Here is a 16,856-nt window from a genome sequence, read left to right on the forward strand (position 1 = left end):
TCCTTTCATTTTGAGATACCTTCCAAAGTGGATAGTGAGGGAGAAATAATTCTGCAATGTTCTCAGCATCCTTTGATGAAATGTTCTCCAAACAAAAGAGCAGATCCTCTTGTCCCCTTTAATGCCCTTGGCTCTCTGAGACATGGTTACAGCTGAGGGCCTGCTCTGCCTTCCAAATCTTCTTGCAGCCAGGTCTCAGGTCTTGTTCTCTGCCTGTGATTTGGGCACATGTGGCAGTAGAAATCCAGGGATGATCCAGCCCCAAGGAGCACTGGCCCCCCTGACCTGCTCCTTGCTCTTTGGTTCTTCTGGGGCACTGGGGACTCTTCTGTGAGAAAATGGGGGAACTGAGGCAGGCAGCCTTTTCCATGGATTGTGGGGATGAGTTGGAGGCAGTCTTAGACCCTGGCATGTCCCTGCCAGTGGGTTTGGTTATGGCAGGGATTATCACATCCCTGTGGATGTCACCAGAGGAGTTGTGGTGGTGGTCAAACCATGGGTCACCCACCAGCAGGCTGGGGACCTTCAGATTGAAAAACAACATCTCCAGTCTTCCAAATCTTGCCCCTTGCCAACCACCCCAAAGTTCATCAGGCTTCAGGAAAAGGACAATCCAGGCTTCAGGGTAGGGCATGGCCCAGCAGTGATGCAAGGGAAAGGGAAAGAGGGAATTTGGGGAGGAACAAATGGCCCCACCTGGAAGCACATCTCCCTTCCCTGCCTGATGGGAATATCCTGCTTATAGGAGCAGAACACCAAGTGTTGGATCTTGCCTTTCCCCTGCAAACAGGATTTGTGAGGAGCCTGTGGGTTCAGCCCTTCAGCATCGCCCAGCCCAGTGGGGCTTTTGGGTGTGGGGAGCCCCCAAATTATCTCTCAGCCTTCCACATCCCCAGCTGCATGTGCTTTGGGGCCATGGGAACCTGCCCCTGCTGCCCCAGAGCTTCCAGCTGGAGGCTTTGGGGCCATTTGGGAATGGCCTTTCCTTGTCTTTGGGGAAATGCAGGGAATTCTCCTTTTAATTGCAGAGGACAGTGTCCCACCACCACTGTGAGTTAATGGGGAGAGGGAACTCTTGGAATTTCCTGGGGAAAGACTTACATGTGTGAGGGCCTGCTCCTGCTGCTGCTGAAATCTTCCCTAGACACAGGTTTGGTCACCTGGACCGTGACCTAAACCTTGAGCAGGTTGAGGGAAGAGTTTCAGCCTGTCCCTTGTGCCTTCTACCTGGAGGAGACAAACTGCAGTGCTCAGGCAAAAAAATCCAAATTCTCACTGATTGCAGTGGGATGCCCTCCCCTCACTTCTCCCCAAAGTGTGGAGACAAAATTCATGAGATTTATGACTTAATGCAATCAGGCAGGGAACAGGAGAGGAGCACATCCCTCTGTCCTTCCCCCCAGCCTAGTGCTGGTCCCAGAGGGAATTGAGCTTGGTGGCTCCTATCAGTGCTGAGTACAGAATTCAACCCCCAAATTAAACTCAGCCTCTCTCTGGAAGGTATTTTCCTGCTCCCCTCCACTTTCCCAGCCCCACTACTTCTGTTGGCGGGGCACCTCAGACGTTTATCTGATAATTGAGTTATTAAAAGATTTGGTTTCCTCAGGATCATGAATCAATAAACAGGAGGATTAACAGGGCAGCTTTGCTTTGTAACTCAAGGGAAAAGTTTGAGGAGAGACCATGAAAAGTTTGTTTTCAAACCAAACAGGTGGGTTGCTGTAAATTTTATTTCATTCTTAGTCTCACTTCTTTTTTTTTTTTAATACCAATTCTTTATTTGCCTTTGGAAAGATTTTTACTTTCGTACGCTCCCTGACTTTTTTTTTTTTCCTGGTTGTTATTCACACAAGATGTAATGGAAACAAGAAGCCAATTTCATGGGAATCCTTTTACAACCCGATGGTTTCTTTAAAAATCGGGTTGTGTCTTGTCCCACCTAACAGAAATTCTCTGTGAGAAGCTGTTCAAAGTCCCTTTGCGCCCCAGAACAATCTCTCCCCAAATCCCCAAATTTGCATTTGGGGCTGGCAGGGAGCGGGGGAAGGATGGTTTTAAGACCTTCAGCTGTGCCCTAAGGGCTTATTCCCTTCTCCTGCTCCTCTCTTTCTGACCGGTTTATCACACAGACCTGTCGGGCTCTGATTTAATACATTTCTCGGAGAATTTGGTGCTTGTTTCAGCTGCCGTAAGCATTTACCAGATCGACCCAGACAAATTCCCCCTCCCCTCCGGCTTCCCTGTGTGAGAGAGACCGTAGGCTTTTTACAAATAGTATATTTTCTTATACAAAGGGAAAAAAAAAAAAGTAAAAGAAAACATCCCCAAACACACTGGCAAACGCCTGAACATTTCGAGGGAGACGAAACACTGTGTGCCAGCAAGAAATAAAAGCAAAAAAAAAAATAAATACCAAACCCCAAACAAACGCAAAGCTATGAAAAAACGAATGAGAAACTGGAAAGATGAAAGACAAAAATAATAAAAAATTCTCCTTTTATGCCCCAAACGATCCCTTTCACCTCCTCTTCTTGAAAAAATCTGACCATGCAGTGAGAAATATCAGTTTATCGACTCTTCCTGAGAAGAAATGCAGAGAGGCATTCAGTATTGAGTTTGTATATATTTATTTATGCTTAATTTAACGGGAATGTGTAAATATGGCGAGCAAGTAGTTTTTGGGTTATTTATCTGTGACTCTATACCTCTGTGAATGGGTGGGGGAATTTAAAAATGAAAAGTATAAAAAAAAAAAAACAAACAAAAAAGAAAGAAAAAATAAAACCAACAAAAAAAAAAATCCCGCTTGACTAGATAGTATCCTATCTGAATCTTTTCTGTTCTTTATAGACAAGCTGTTATGGTAATGGGTAGAAATTGGTTTCTTGTCCAGTGATGACCTGATTTACATAAATAATAAGAATAAGAATAAAAAAAAGAGATTGTTGTGTTTTGTTGTATTTTCCTCTTCAGTTTTTTTGAATGTTGGTGCTGCTTTGATTCTGCAGACGGATTTACTTATAATGCCAAGAAGTCTTTATTTTCCCAATCTAGGCTTTGGGGAAATTCAGGACATGTCTCTACATAAAAAAAAAGAAAAGACAAAAAAAAAAAAAAAGACAATAAATATTGCTTCTCAGAAATGTTGGTATTTTATTTCTGTCTGACTCAAAAGTGTCCATATTTTTTCCCCACTCTTACCTCTTCATTCTAAACCGACATATAATAAACCTCATGTCATGTTAATGTGAGCTTTTGTTTCATTTTGCTTTAACCAGCTGAATTCGGAGTAAATCTTTTTCTTTCTAAAGTATGACCCATTAAAGGAAAATTTATGTAAGCCTGCAGCTCAGCAAACTTTTTTTTCCCTCCCACCGCTATGTCATTGTAACTGTACATTTCGCTTATGCATACCTGGATGTCTGTAAATAGGTGCATATTTATATATTGAGAGATCGGGAGTGATGTTCGTGTTCACAGTGCGGGTTTATTTTCTACCTTTGGATCCACACTTGCAGCACCAGCAATTAGCAGAAGGAAATATTCAAAGGAAAACTTCTTTCTCCCCCTTCCCCCCTTCCTTTTCCCTCCAAATCGGATTTATTTAGGTTTGCAATCGCCTCAGAGCTGAGGGGAGATCCGGATCCCCAGGGCGAACCCGCAGCCACTCCGGAGTGACTCTGGGTTTTCCCTGCGGCTGGGAAAAGGAGGAGGGGGAGCAGATTAGGGCCTCAGGTTTTTTAAAATTAATTGGTTTTTTTTGACTGGTCTTATAGAAAACACCTTTTTTTTTTTTTTTTTTTTTTTTTTTTTTTTTTCCTGGAAAGGGCTGTCAGTTTAACCCTCCACACAGTCACCCTGAAAACAAACACACACGTGTGCTCGAGCGGAGCCCTGAGGGTGGAAAACCGGTTTAAAGGCTCGCTTTTACTGCGGTGAACTATTTCAGTCAAATACCCGGTGTGAAGGCTCGTTTGGGTTGGGGTTTATCTGCTGGTTTGTAGAGAGAGCGGTCGGTGGTTGGAGAGGGCAGACGGAAAGGTGCAGGAGCCCTGACAGGCGGTGGATCGGGATTTTGCAACTTAATATTGCTCTCGGAGGGGATGGGGGAAATAGCAAAAATGAAATCCATGCCCACCTCCATCTCCCAAACTACCTCCCTTCTCCCTCTCCTTCCAGCTTGGACTGCAGGAGCCGGCTCAGCTGATCGCCCACGGTGTCCAAAATAAATCATCATCTTCATCATAATAATAAAAAAATAATCCAAAACCAAACAACATTGCAAACGACGACCCCAAAGTGTGTTCTATGGGAAAGCTTTCGAGGCTCGGCTGCCTCGGCCTCAGCCAGGCTTGGACCCAGCCGTGACCTACTTTCTCTCCGTGGTGTGATGGCAAAAACGCCCGGAGCAAGTTTGTGGGGCCCGGGATGGAGGAGGCGGATGGATGGATGGATGGATGGATGGATGGATGGATGGATGGATAGATGGATGGATGGAGGGACGGGGACAGCAGCGCCCGGGGTCCGAGCACGGGGGAACGAGGTGGGGGAGAGAGGGCAAAGGGAATCCCCACTCTTCCCCTTTCCTGATTTTCACCTGGACTTTACAGGGAGGGGAGCTCCCCAAATCTCCCCTCCTCAGTCCCTCTGAGCCAGCTGCGGGCAGGTGCGGGGGTGAGGATGCCGGTGGGCTGGGAATGAAGCTGATTCCCTAAAGCCAGGCTGCATGCCACACTTTTTTAGTTTGTTTTGTTTGCTTTTGTTTTAATCGCACCACCGATGGTATTATTTTTAGGAGAGCACATGTTTTGCATGAAACCTTCCAAAAACAGCCTTCCTTGTTCCCAGCTGGGTCTGGGGGGAAGTTGTTTGGAGGGAGAGGGGGGAGGATCAGGAAGTTTCTCTGTTGTTCAGGAACTGTGCAACAGTTATGTAAAAAGGAGTTTATTAAAAAAAAAAAAAAAAAAAAAAGAAACCAAAAAAACAGCAACAAAAAAATAAAACAAAACCCCAAAACAAAACAAAAACAAATGCACGGGGAAAAGCTCTCCTGTAGCTCAGCAGAAGCCCCCGCTTGCGGAACCCGAGGGCTCCCTCTAAAACGGGACCCGAAGAAAGGGGGGAGGAAGGGCTCACCCCGAGTTTCCCAGGCTCCCGGCCACTGTCAGGGTTGCAAATCCAAAGCACAGCCATGTGTCTGTTCATAACAAAGTGCAGTTCGCTGCTTCGGGAGGCAGTGCTGTGTCCTGCCTCCTCCCGGGCCGTGCCGCCAGCTCGGACACTGGACACTGAGCTCTGGAAATGCGGTGTCAGGAAAGCAGGAATGTTCCTGCTGATCTCCTCTTTACTACATTTTCCCAGAGATCTTCAACAAGACAAGATCAGATTGATGTCTTTTCTTTCTTTCTTTCTTTCTTTCTTTCTTTCTTTCTTTCTTTCTTTCTTTTTCTTTCTTTCTTTCTTTCTTTCTTTCTTTCTTTCTTTCTTTCTTTCTTTCTTTCTTTCTTTCTTTCTTTCTTTCTTTCTTTCTTTCTTTCTTTCTTTCTTTCTTTCTTTCTTTCTTTCTTTCTTTCTTTCTTTCTTTCTTTCTTTCTTTCTTTCTCTCTTTCTCTCTTTCTCTCTTTCTCTCTTTCTCTCTTTCTCTCTTTCTCTCTTTCTTTCTCTTTTCCTCTCTTCCTTTCTTTCTTACTCTCTCTGTTTCTCTCTTTCTCTCTTTCCCTCTCTTCCTATCTATTCACCTATATCTTGCTCTTCCTCCTGGCATCTTCCCCAGCTCAGGACAGACCCAGGAGTGGCCGCAGTGACCCCAGCGAGCCCAGCAAGCCCAGCAAGCCCAGTGCCGCAGCCCAGCTCAGCACCAGCTCCCCTCCCCTCCCCTCCCCAGGGCTCTGGGTTCCCATCTGCTTTCCCAGCCATGGCCAGCAGGGATCTTCCCTCCCTCCGCCTCTCCAGCCTTGCCCCGTTCTCTCCCTTTAAACTCCAGGTAGTCCCAGTTTCCATTACAAAACTTCAGCGTGATTTATATCGTTATAAACACCAGTTTTGTCTTTCGTCCCTTTGGGGTGAACTCCTTTTCTCCCTGCCCTGCCTTTTTCCCTCCCTACCTGCATGGTATGGCCCACATTTATACGAGACCTCATAAATAACATCTGGTGTCCCTATGATGGAACTAGTCAAATGTCTTAAATAATCTCCAGCACCAATATATCCACCGAATTCCTGCGTTTTCTCTGTCTGCCTCATAAACAGGCACTCACATATATTTTCCCCCGTAGCTGGAAGCGTATCTGTGTCTGTGCACAGCTGCACCGCGACTTTGTGCTACATTTTGTGCCACAACTTCGCGTAGCTCCAGACTCGGTTCCACTGCTGCCTTTTAGGAGTTAAGGGAAAAACAAAAATGCTTTCGGAATTTAACCCTTGCGGGAGCGTGCAGCCGGTGCAAGGGGCCGGTCCCTCCCGGAGCTCTGCCCCAGGGCTGGGCTCTGCTGATCCCGCACATCCCGGTGTCCCAAAGGAGGAAGGGCTGCCCAGATCCCCCTTCCAGCAAAATCCCCCCTCTGCTTTATACGAAGGTTTCCTGGGGCAGGCAGGGATAAATCTCTGGGGGTTTACGAGTTAAGAGTGTCTCTATACTCTCCGCTTTATATCAAGAAGAAAAAAACCCCGAAAACTACTAAATGACCGCAATTACTTGGAGCCTCCTCCAAACAACATTATTATTAATATTTTTTAAATGTGTGTGTGTGATTTTGCGCATGTATTCCTCACCCGAATTTTCAGACTCTTTTTACCCCCTCCGGCTCTGAATGGGACAAACATATAAAAAAATTTCCCCAACCAAAATAACCCCAAAACCACCCAAAACTAAATTTGCAAAGTGTTTTTTTAATACAAAGGCAAACACTGGACCTCCACGGTTCCCCAGCGTAGGGGTCATTATTAGTCCTGTTAAGTACACAGCGAAATCTCACTCATCTCCTGACAGCGTGAGAGGAGGATGCGCTCCTCAGGTCCAGAGGAACACTTCCTTTTCAACAAAAACCTCTGGCTCCTTCCAGGTGATAAATCAGTGCACGTCGAGATTTACTAGGATTGCAATTACTAAAATTGCAATTATATCGATAGTTTTAATAGTTTAAAACACCAATGTGAATGAAATGCATGTGAGCATTTATTTTCCTTGTAAAAATCCGTCAAAGTACCAGGGAAGATTTTTTGCCTCATGAAATCAGCACTGACAGTAGTTTATTTTCGTGCACAAAACATCACTTGGCAGTTTTTTTTTTTTCTCCTGTGAAATTCCCAGCAACTTAACCGAAAGCTGCAGTTTTCTCAAAAAGCTGTGAGAATAGGGGTGAGAATAGCCCCGGACACCCCTAAACTCCGCTTTATTTCAGTGCAGAGTGGAACCTGTTTTGGCGGGGAAAAAGGGAGCCTGATTCCAGCTCTGTATAGAAAACCACAGTATAATAATTGGTAATGATGGGAAGAGGGTGGGGATGGTGGTGGGAGAGCTGCAAACCGGGCTAGAAAACATTTTTTTGGGTAAATGGTTTTCACGGAAATAGTCCGGAGTAAAAAATGCTTTTTAAATCGGAGAGTAGGAGGGAACGCAGCGAAACACTTGAAAACGAAAAGTTCTGGACTTTGCTATTAAGATGAGAGGGCGAATGTGAGAAATGAAGCAAACGCGGGCTCTAACCTGCCCCAGAGCCGCCTGCTCATCTCTGCACTCACACAGCGCCGATGAATGGAGACGGAGACACTGGAGCAGGCTGTGGTTAAACCCCTCCAATCCCGATTTCCCGGGATTTTGCCACCGCAGCCGGAGCCTGGAGGCTTTTCCGTGCCCCGGCAGCTGCCGGGGGAGGACGGGGCCGATGGCCGAGGCAGAGCCGGGATCTCCTTCCCCTTGCGCTTCACAGGTTTCTCTAAACTTTAACTTGGGAGTGACATGAGCGAAAGCAGCTGAGCCCCGACCTGGAAAGAGATGGGGTTTCTACTCCCTTCTTTTATTTTTGTATGTAGGTATAGTTTTTCCTCACCCTCCTTGTGCTGGCTTAGCAGTTTGGGCTTGTTTGGAAAGTTTGGAAAGAATAACCATTAAAAAAAAAAAAAAAAAAAAAAAAAGGCAAGTTGTTTACAGAGAGTTCCCCGTCTGGATAAAAGGTGATAATTGTAGTGGTTTTCTCCCTGATGTGGAGCAATACCAGCACCCCAAGTAAAAACCCTGGGCTGGGGTACAGCCCTGCGTGTGCCCATCAAGGAGGGCTTTTCCCCTTTCTTCAGCGGTAAAAATCGTGCCTGTGTGTTTGTGTATTTACATGTGCTTGTGTTACTGACCTGCGGAAAATATTTCACAGCTACTTATTTCTCCCGATGCAGAAAATGAAGGGTACGGGGGTTATTAAAATGAAGGGTTCAGGGCTGTTTCCTACTCTCCTCCTCCTTGCCTTTTGCATCTCTCTGTTTCTGTGCCCCGTCCCGTGCAGGCAGAGCCTTTCACAGGCTCTTTTATTTGTCCGAAACACCTGACACAGGCTGCGGGAGGCTCCTTCTGCAGTCTGGGCTCCAAACCCTGCCGGGAGGGATGGCCCCGCTCTAAACACGCTCGGACAGGGCTGATGGAAAGGGAGAATTGACAGTGATGGGGAATGTGGGGGGGAAATTTGGGCTAACCCCAATGATATCGGTAATCCCGACTAGTAAATAATAATTATAATAATTATAATGATGATGATGATGATGATGATGATGATGATGATGATGATGATGATGATGATGATGCCATTACAGATATAACAATAAAAACGCCAGGAGAAGAGGGAGGAAGACCTAAGAGGGATCCTTTTCCCTTCATCACCACCTCCTTCAATCCTGCAGCTCTCTCCCCTTTCTAGGGGGGTCTGCACAACCCCAAAGCGGCCCCTTCTCCCCTCCATGCGGGGTGATAAGGAGATTGCTCTGCCTGCTCTGCTTCCCCGACTTCCCCCCTTCCCCTCGCCCCCTTCCCAACATCCTGTCAAGCAATAGGCTGTAAAATAGTTATCCAGCCCAGCACACAGGCAAGTGCCGTTTGAGAGTAATTTCTGCCCCGAGCACTTGGCCGGGGGCAAAGCAAGCGTGCTCTCTAACTGATCAACCTGGATATTTCATTATTCATTAATTTACTGTTTAACCAAATCCCACTCATTATCAGAGGCAACGCTTGGCAGAGCCCAGCGAACAGTAGCAGTTGGTGTCAGGCGTGGAGAATTTGATCCTGGGCTGTTTTATTATTCAACACCACTGACTGAGAAAAAGGCCCATGAATAATAAAGAGCCAAAGCGTGTTTGAACTGAGAAGCATGACACAGCCTTACAAAACAGCAGTTAGGAAATTAAAGGCGAGGTGGCCCAGGCTTTGCATTTTTTATTCTCACCGTGGGCACAGGCATTGGGATTCCACATTTTTGTTGCTCCTGTGTTTATTGTTGTCGCTGTTACTATTTTCCCACAAGCTGTTTGAGAGGTGTGAACCCAAAATGTGGATTGGGATCTTTTTTATTGCAAAGTTGTTCTCCCTGCTCTATCCTGATCATAGTTTTTGTTTTAATAATGGCATATGTTGTGCTGCATGATTTTTCTTCCTTCCTTTACACCATGAGAAATGAGCCCACTACAAACATCAGACATTGATAATTTTGGGTGTAAATCCACAAAAACCCTCTCAAGAGAAAGTTAACTGAGCACTGGGATGCCAGTAGTGCCACAGAAATTCTGCTGAGATCCCGATGGACCCCCAGGGCTGGGTCTTGTCTTTGAGGACCAAGCCTCCAGAAAAATGCTACTCTGAAAGCATTTTTCATATTTTGATGAAAAATCAAAATAGGCAGTGGTGGATCATCAGCTGAGAAGCAGAATGCACCTCCTAGAGAGTGACAATTAAAATTTTTTCATGTCCCCAGCAAATGATTGAATTGTAATCCTTACTGTCACCATAAAGCTTTTCATTCTTTGGAACCCAGATCTTTGCCACTTGACCTTAACCTTGCCTTAAGTATGGCAGAAGCTCACAGGTGCTATCTCAGTTATGTCAGTATTGGGTTTTCCAAAATGCTTCAATTTCTGTAGGATGTGTGAGAGTGGTGACTACGGAGTGCTGGCACTTAGCGTGGCTTTAGAATAATGGTGGTTAAAAGATGAGGTCCTGAAAAAGAATGAGGAGCAAGCAGCCAACAGCAGCTTGGAAAAATGTTGATTAAAATACCTCTGACTTATAAAAGTCATACAAGAACATTGCAGCAAGACAACTTATCTGAAGCCACAATAATCATGGGAGTATTCACAGCAGCCAAACTTGAATCTCACCCTCTTCAAACACAAGAGCTTTGCAAGGTGTTTGGTCAAAATATTCTTTCTGTCTTGTTATTGTGATCTTTGTTGATTATGACAAAGCTGTGGTGAAACAATTTCTAATTTTTCTCTGCTGCATTACAATTTCTGTTATATCTTTAAAGTTATTAGGTTGTGGCAAAAATCTGGCTTTTAATCTTTCCATGAGGACATGGCAGGATGCATTTAACCCTCTGTATTTTTATAACCTCCTTCTGTTGGCTTTGCCAGGAGTTATGTCAGGAGCAGTCGTGGTATTTAGTCCCTGCATGGAATTGTGGGCAGAGCACACAGGGGTGGGTGTGGGATGGGGGTGCCATCACTGCGACCCTGACACAGGTGTGTCCCCCTCTGTGGTTTGCATCTCTTCAGGCTTGGACAGTCCTGAAGATGTTTGGATGATGAAAAGAGATTGTTCCCTCTTTTTGTGTCTCTCCCTACCTTGTCTCTCCTCTGCTCTCCTGCCCCTCTGGGACACACAGAATTGGGATTTCTGGTGGGTGGTAGATTTTCAGGGGATGATAAGTGCCAAGTGCAGGTTATCTGCACATATTAGTTCTGGTCAAGATCAACAAAGACCTCCTAAATGATTTAGAGTTACTTGATGTGGATCAATTGCTTATTTAATAAAAAGTGGCCAATTCAACCCCACACCACATGTCTTGTTTTATTTGTGGCCTGGCTTCCTGCAAAGGCATTTTTGAGCAGTCCATGTGCATCCTATTGTGGAGGCAGGCATTTATCCATAGACTCTGTCTCGTCCTGCAGGATTTTTTAGGTTTGGATGTTTTTTTTTGTTCTTCTTTTTCCTTTCTCCCACCACCTGCCACTACTTCTAGGAGTGAATTTTGTTGGGATCTTGTCCTGATTAATAAAAACTCCAGTCCAAGTCTCTTTCAGAAACATACATTTGGAAATTTGGCTTCTTAATCAGAGCTTTTCCTTATCTTCCTAAATCAAAACCTGCTTTAGAAATAACCTCAGATTCTCAGAGCTTCCTCTTAAGTCTGGTTCATACTGACTGTGGGTTTTAAATACTGAAAAAAATAATGTGATGTCTGTGCATGTGGGTGCACATGGGTTGGGACAGATAAGCCTTCTCTCTTTATGCTTCTGAAATGTCTGAACACAACATTTTCTTCTATCCTCTTTTCTTACTGATCTTTTATCAATATTCATGGCTGTGGTTAGTGTTCCTGGAATTGAATGCACCTGGTGAAACCAGTCTCATTGCCTCCCTGATTTCTTGTTAACATTTGTGTGAGCTTCACACACCTCTGAGGTGGGTCTTGTCTTCATGAAGACATGATAGGCTTAAGAGAGAGGTTATAGAGGCAAGGAATCATGGAATGGTTTGGGTTGGAAGTGTCCTTGAATGTTATGCTGTTCCAACTCCCCTGCCATGGGCAGGGAATGTTCCACCAGGCCGCATTACTGGGATCTCCATCCAACCTGGCCTTGGACATCTCGGGGTCTGTGATCACTGAAAAACCCTTTTGCTGAATTTGGGAGAAGAAGGCTTTCATCTGTTCATCACCAGCTGCTCAGGAAGGCCTTGCAGCCATGCAGAGGGTATTTTTTTATTATGGACCACCTCAGGTGCCTGCAGGCTGCTTGGTGGGATCTTATCCATGTGTCAGGGAACACCAGGAATTTGCTTTCTTGACATTCCCTGGATGCAAGACGAGATTGAGGAGGTGACTATATTCCTCCATAAGAAACTCCATCACTCTCCCCAGATGAAAGACACAGCCTAAATTTACAGTGCTGGTACTGCCTTTTGTTTCAAGTACACAGCATTTTGTGTAATGGTGCCTTGATTTAACGTCATGCCAAAAACTAAAATAAAAACCATCACTTCATACATTCTTCAGGAGTATAAAATAAAGATTCAAGGTGAGGGCAAGTCTAAAGAACAGCAAATCTTTCTGTTCCTCAGTAGGAAGTGGGTGTTCTTTGTGCCACTAAAAGGAAAATTAAAAAATAATCCCACTTCACTGTCAGAATGAAAGAAGGAGCCTGGTGTTTCCATGCGTGCATGGATGCGACGAGCAGACGTGCATCCCAGGGAGGGCTGTTGAGCATAAGTGGATGTGAATGCCAGTGGAGGATTATAGGTGCAGAGCTGCAGGTTTAATCACATCTGATGATAATTGACCGTGGGGGGAGGTGGGCAGCCCTGGTGGTGTAACTGGATGGGGAGTGTGAGGGTGTGATTGTAATTAAGTGTGGGTGTAACACTCTGGACATAACTGGATGTGAGTGCCAGGAGTTGGGCACGTAAGCCAATGTGAAAGTGTCTGGGCGAGTTCATGTTAGTGCAGGCAGGAGGGCGTGATTGAAGCTGAAGGTCAGAGTGTGTGTGTGATGGGGCTGGTGTGTGAGCAGAGGACTCAACAACAAGGGCTACAAAACCAGTGGATGCAATTAATGAACCCAGTAGTAAGCAGTGCTGGGATAGTCTGCAAAATCTTGCTCAAATAAAATACTCCATGCATTTTTTCCCCCTTTTTTCCCCATATTCTTTAATGTACAGTTTAATCTGTAAGTTACTGCAGGAAAATTTGCACAAACAAGGAATTTCCAACAACTGTTAGGAATTTCCAATATTTGTGTCAGAGGGACTTGAAAATACTCTTTTTTTGTGTGTGTGTAGCATGTGCTTCTAAGAGCTGCATTAATCCAATCAAGGCAAAGAGCTAACACATCATAAACTATATATAAAATCAAAACTAATTAGCACAGCTTGATTTTCATGTATCAAACACATACAATCAACAGCTCATAGACCTGAGACTGAGATGCCTCCAAGAAATTATTTGGAGTGTTAATTCAGATAATGACTAAACTGCAACCTTGAAGACCATGTGTGAATAAAAAAAAAAAAGGTGCATTAATTCAATCCTCCTTTTCCCCTCCAAACTAGTTGTGTAGCTCCAGTTGTTTGTGCACCAGAATGATTTAAAGTGATGTTACCAGCCACACACTCTTTGGCTTTTACCAATATATGAAAGTTTCCTATTATTTTCACCTTCCTTTTAACAACTTCTCATTGAGACAGGCATACACTTCTCTTCTCATGCCTTAGGGCTTCTTGACACTTCAGAATTTACCAGAATAGCTATTCCAGAATTCTGGAATAAAATGGGCTACATGGGGGCTTTAATTAAGCAACTACTTGGGAACCATTATCCAGAAATAGTAAATTTCCAGGAGCAGAAAACCTTTAGAGAAACAATGTGGCTGAGTGAGAGACATGGCATGAGAATGAGGAAAAAATACTGTATTTTCTCACCTCCACCTGAGCAGCTGCTTTAACTCTCATTTTTAATGTTCATAAATGGAGATAGAGAGCCAAATTCTGGTTGTTTGCTAAGGATTGAAGTTAATCTCACTGGATTAACTTCACTAGAATTGCACTAGATTTTACTTGACTAGACACCTGTAAATATTGCAAAGGTTGCCTCTACATGGATAGAAAGAACTTCCAGTGGGTGCCTTGTGTCACCCTGACCTGAATACCTAGATTGGCTTGAAGACAATAATTTCTATATCTTTGTTTCTCAGTGTACTTTGCAGACACCCAGAGGACTCAAAGAAGATATTATGAACTGCCTTTTCTGCCTAGTGATGCCCTCAATGAACTAAGAGGCTGCATCTGATAAGTTGCTAAATTAGGCAGAGATAAGTGGCAAAAAGATGAGTTTTGCTGCTCAATTTATGCTGAGAAGAATTTTGAAGTCTTCAGACAAAAAAATTGCACTTTCCTAGCAGTCTTGTCACCACTGCAGAATTTTCTCCTTCCCGGTGCTGTGCTTTTCTGTGCAAGGGGATTTAACTTGTTTGACCTAGGAGGATTCAGCCTTTGAGGCCTAACAGGTGAGACATGAGCTCAAGTTTCCCAGCATCTTTAGAGTCAAAATTCTGGCACCATGACAGGTGCTTGGTGTTGCTCTGCTGCCACAGGAGGAGCACACAATGTCTATCAGCAGCAGAGAGTCTTTGGATGTGGTCTCCACATTCAACACTTGCCAATGTTGGTAATACAAAGACAGGTCGAGGGGGGTACAAAGGGAAATCAGACTCATTTTCTGTTTCCTCTCTCCTAGTTTCACAGTCACTTAATTGCAGCATGAGGAGGTGAGATTCTTTTTTCATAAATTAGCCTGGTGGTTTAAGGGGCTTTATAGGGAGACAGGGGCCCAAAATCTCTCAGGTGGAGCAGGACACTAACCTAAATCTCATTTTTTCTGGCAAAAAAAACCAAAACAACCAACTCTTAATTCAGGTACACTTTGAATAGAAGTGGTTATGGACTGGAAGTGACACCATCTCTCATCTTTTAACAGAGATAATGGTTTGGGCTGGAAGTGACACCATCTCTCGTCTTTTAGGAGAGATAATAATTTTACACCCATTCCCCCTTGTCCTGTCACTATCTGCCCGTGTGAAAAGTCTCTCTCCATCTCTTACAAGCCCTGTTCAAGTACAGGAAGGCTGCAATGAGGTCATCCCAAAGTCTTCTCCAGACTCTTCCAGTCTGTCTCCATTGAAGTGCTCCATCCCTTTGATAGTTCTCTGATTTGTGATTAATGCTCTTCTCTGTTGTAGAGGAAAGCCCTTGGATTATGTTCCCAGCCTTCTCTGAGGTTGGGAGAGTCTGAGGACGTGGATTCAGGTCTGAGTTGTGGGTGTTGAGTCACTGAGCATGGTGTCTGCTTCAACACCCACCCACCACTGCCACAGCCTTTGGTGACATCAGTGGCCCAAGACTGGGGCCTTCAAGTGTGAATTTTAAGGAATGAATCAGCGCACACTCCCATAAAGGTTCCTGTTGGAAATGACTTGATTAAAAATAACACACTTAGGAGAGGTGTTTCAGCTCCAGCCAGACCTCATTAACAGAATCACTCTTGATGTTCTCCTTGGCAAGCCTGGCTTTAGGTCTGCTTCAAACTTGTTTATGAGGTTGTTTGAGGTTTGTGCAGCACACAAGATCTCCAGTTGGAAAAGTGTCACTGCATGAGGCTGTAACCCTTGCTGTGGTCAATGTGTTGAGAGTTTTATATTTCCTGACCGCAGGATCTTTCCATAAAGTGGAGGGGGGGAGGGAGATTATTGTGATTAGCCAGCTGGTTTATTAAAACTTCTGGAAGCCATGGTGAAGCTTTAATGAGATTATTGCGTCCATAAACTGCAAAGTTTCTTCTGCTCTTTCTTATTATGGGGAAAAGAGAAGAACTGGCCAGGCCTTTCTCAGGCCACGTGAATAGATTTTAGAGAATGTAACTCTGGGAGTGAATGGTGGCAGTGAGAGAGGGAGAGGCTTTCCTGATGCACTCACCAGCTGAAAGTTTGTGAGGTGTTTTTTCCTTTCCCCATGGTCTCTGGGGGTGTAAAGTGCAGCAGGAGCTTCTGGCAGCCCCACCAGAAATGGGGACAGGGGTCTCTCCTTCCCTCAAATCTCCCTGGTTAACCTGCAGGCTGAAATGTGAGCGAGTTTTCCATGGGCTGGCCACGATCCATGGTCTGAAACCATATATTGCATTTATAGACATTGTTTTGGCAGGGTCCTGAAGCACCTACACAACAGTCTGTGTGTGACTTCAGCCTGGCCTGGCTGTGTCCCCTGCCAGAGGCACACCAGGCTCTCCCTTTGCACCTTGTGAGATCCATGGAGCAGCAGTTTTCACGTGGTTACACCAACATTTAGCATTTGTGCAGACATCAACACTGTCGCAGACATCTTTTATGAAAAATCCTTTCCTTAGGATTTTTCCTCCTGAGAAGCTGGGAGGCCTCAGGAACAAAATGCAAACAATGGTTATCTGCTGCTGTGGAATGCAACAGGTGCATCTGTGATCGGTCTCATGTGGTTGTTTCTAATTAATGGCCAATCACAGTCAGCTTGCTCGGACAGAGAGCCGAGCCACAAACCTTTGTTACCATTCTTTGCTATTCTATTCTTAGCCAGCCTTCTGGTGAAATCTTTTCTTCTATTCTTTTAGTATAGTTTTAATGTCATATATATCATAAAATAATAAATCAAGACTTCTGAAACATGGAGTCAGGTCCTCGTCTCTTCCCCTATCCGAAAACCCCTGTGAACACCGTTACACAACACCTTTTTGGTTTGCTTTCAAACATCAGGTCACTCATTGCTCTGCCAGCTAGCAGAGTGACATGATGCAGGGCACAGGGAAGAGTTAAAGTGTGACCTGGGTCTAAGGAAAAGCACCAGTAAGGTCACTGTAAAGATTACTTGACTTTTCTGTCTTGATTCCTCTTTCTTTCTACTAACTTAAAATTAAATGTGAAAAAATTACAGGCTGTTTTAGTAACTTCTGAATCTTCTCACTTTGTTAATTATGTTATTCTAGATCTTAGTTTTCCCAATTTTTATTGTTCTACCCTCTTTTCTCTTTTATCCGCTTCATTTTTTCTTTGCTTTCACATTCTATTTTTTTTTTAAGCAGGGT

This window comes from Ammospiza nelsoni, chromosome 3 (genome assembly GCF_027579445.1).
Source record: "Ammospiza nelsoni isolate bAmmNel1 chromosome 3, bAmmNel1.pri, whole genome shotgun sequence".
NCBI classification, from domain to species: domain Eukaryota; kingdom Metazoa; phylum Chordata; class Aves; order Passeriformes; family Passerellidae; genus Ammospiza; species Ammospiza nelsoni.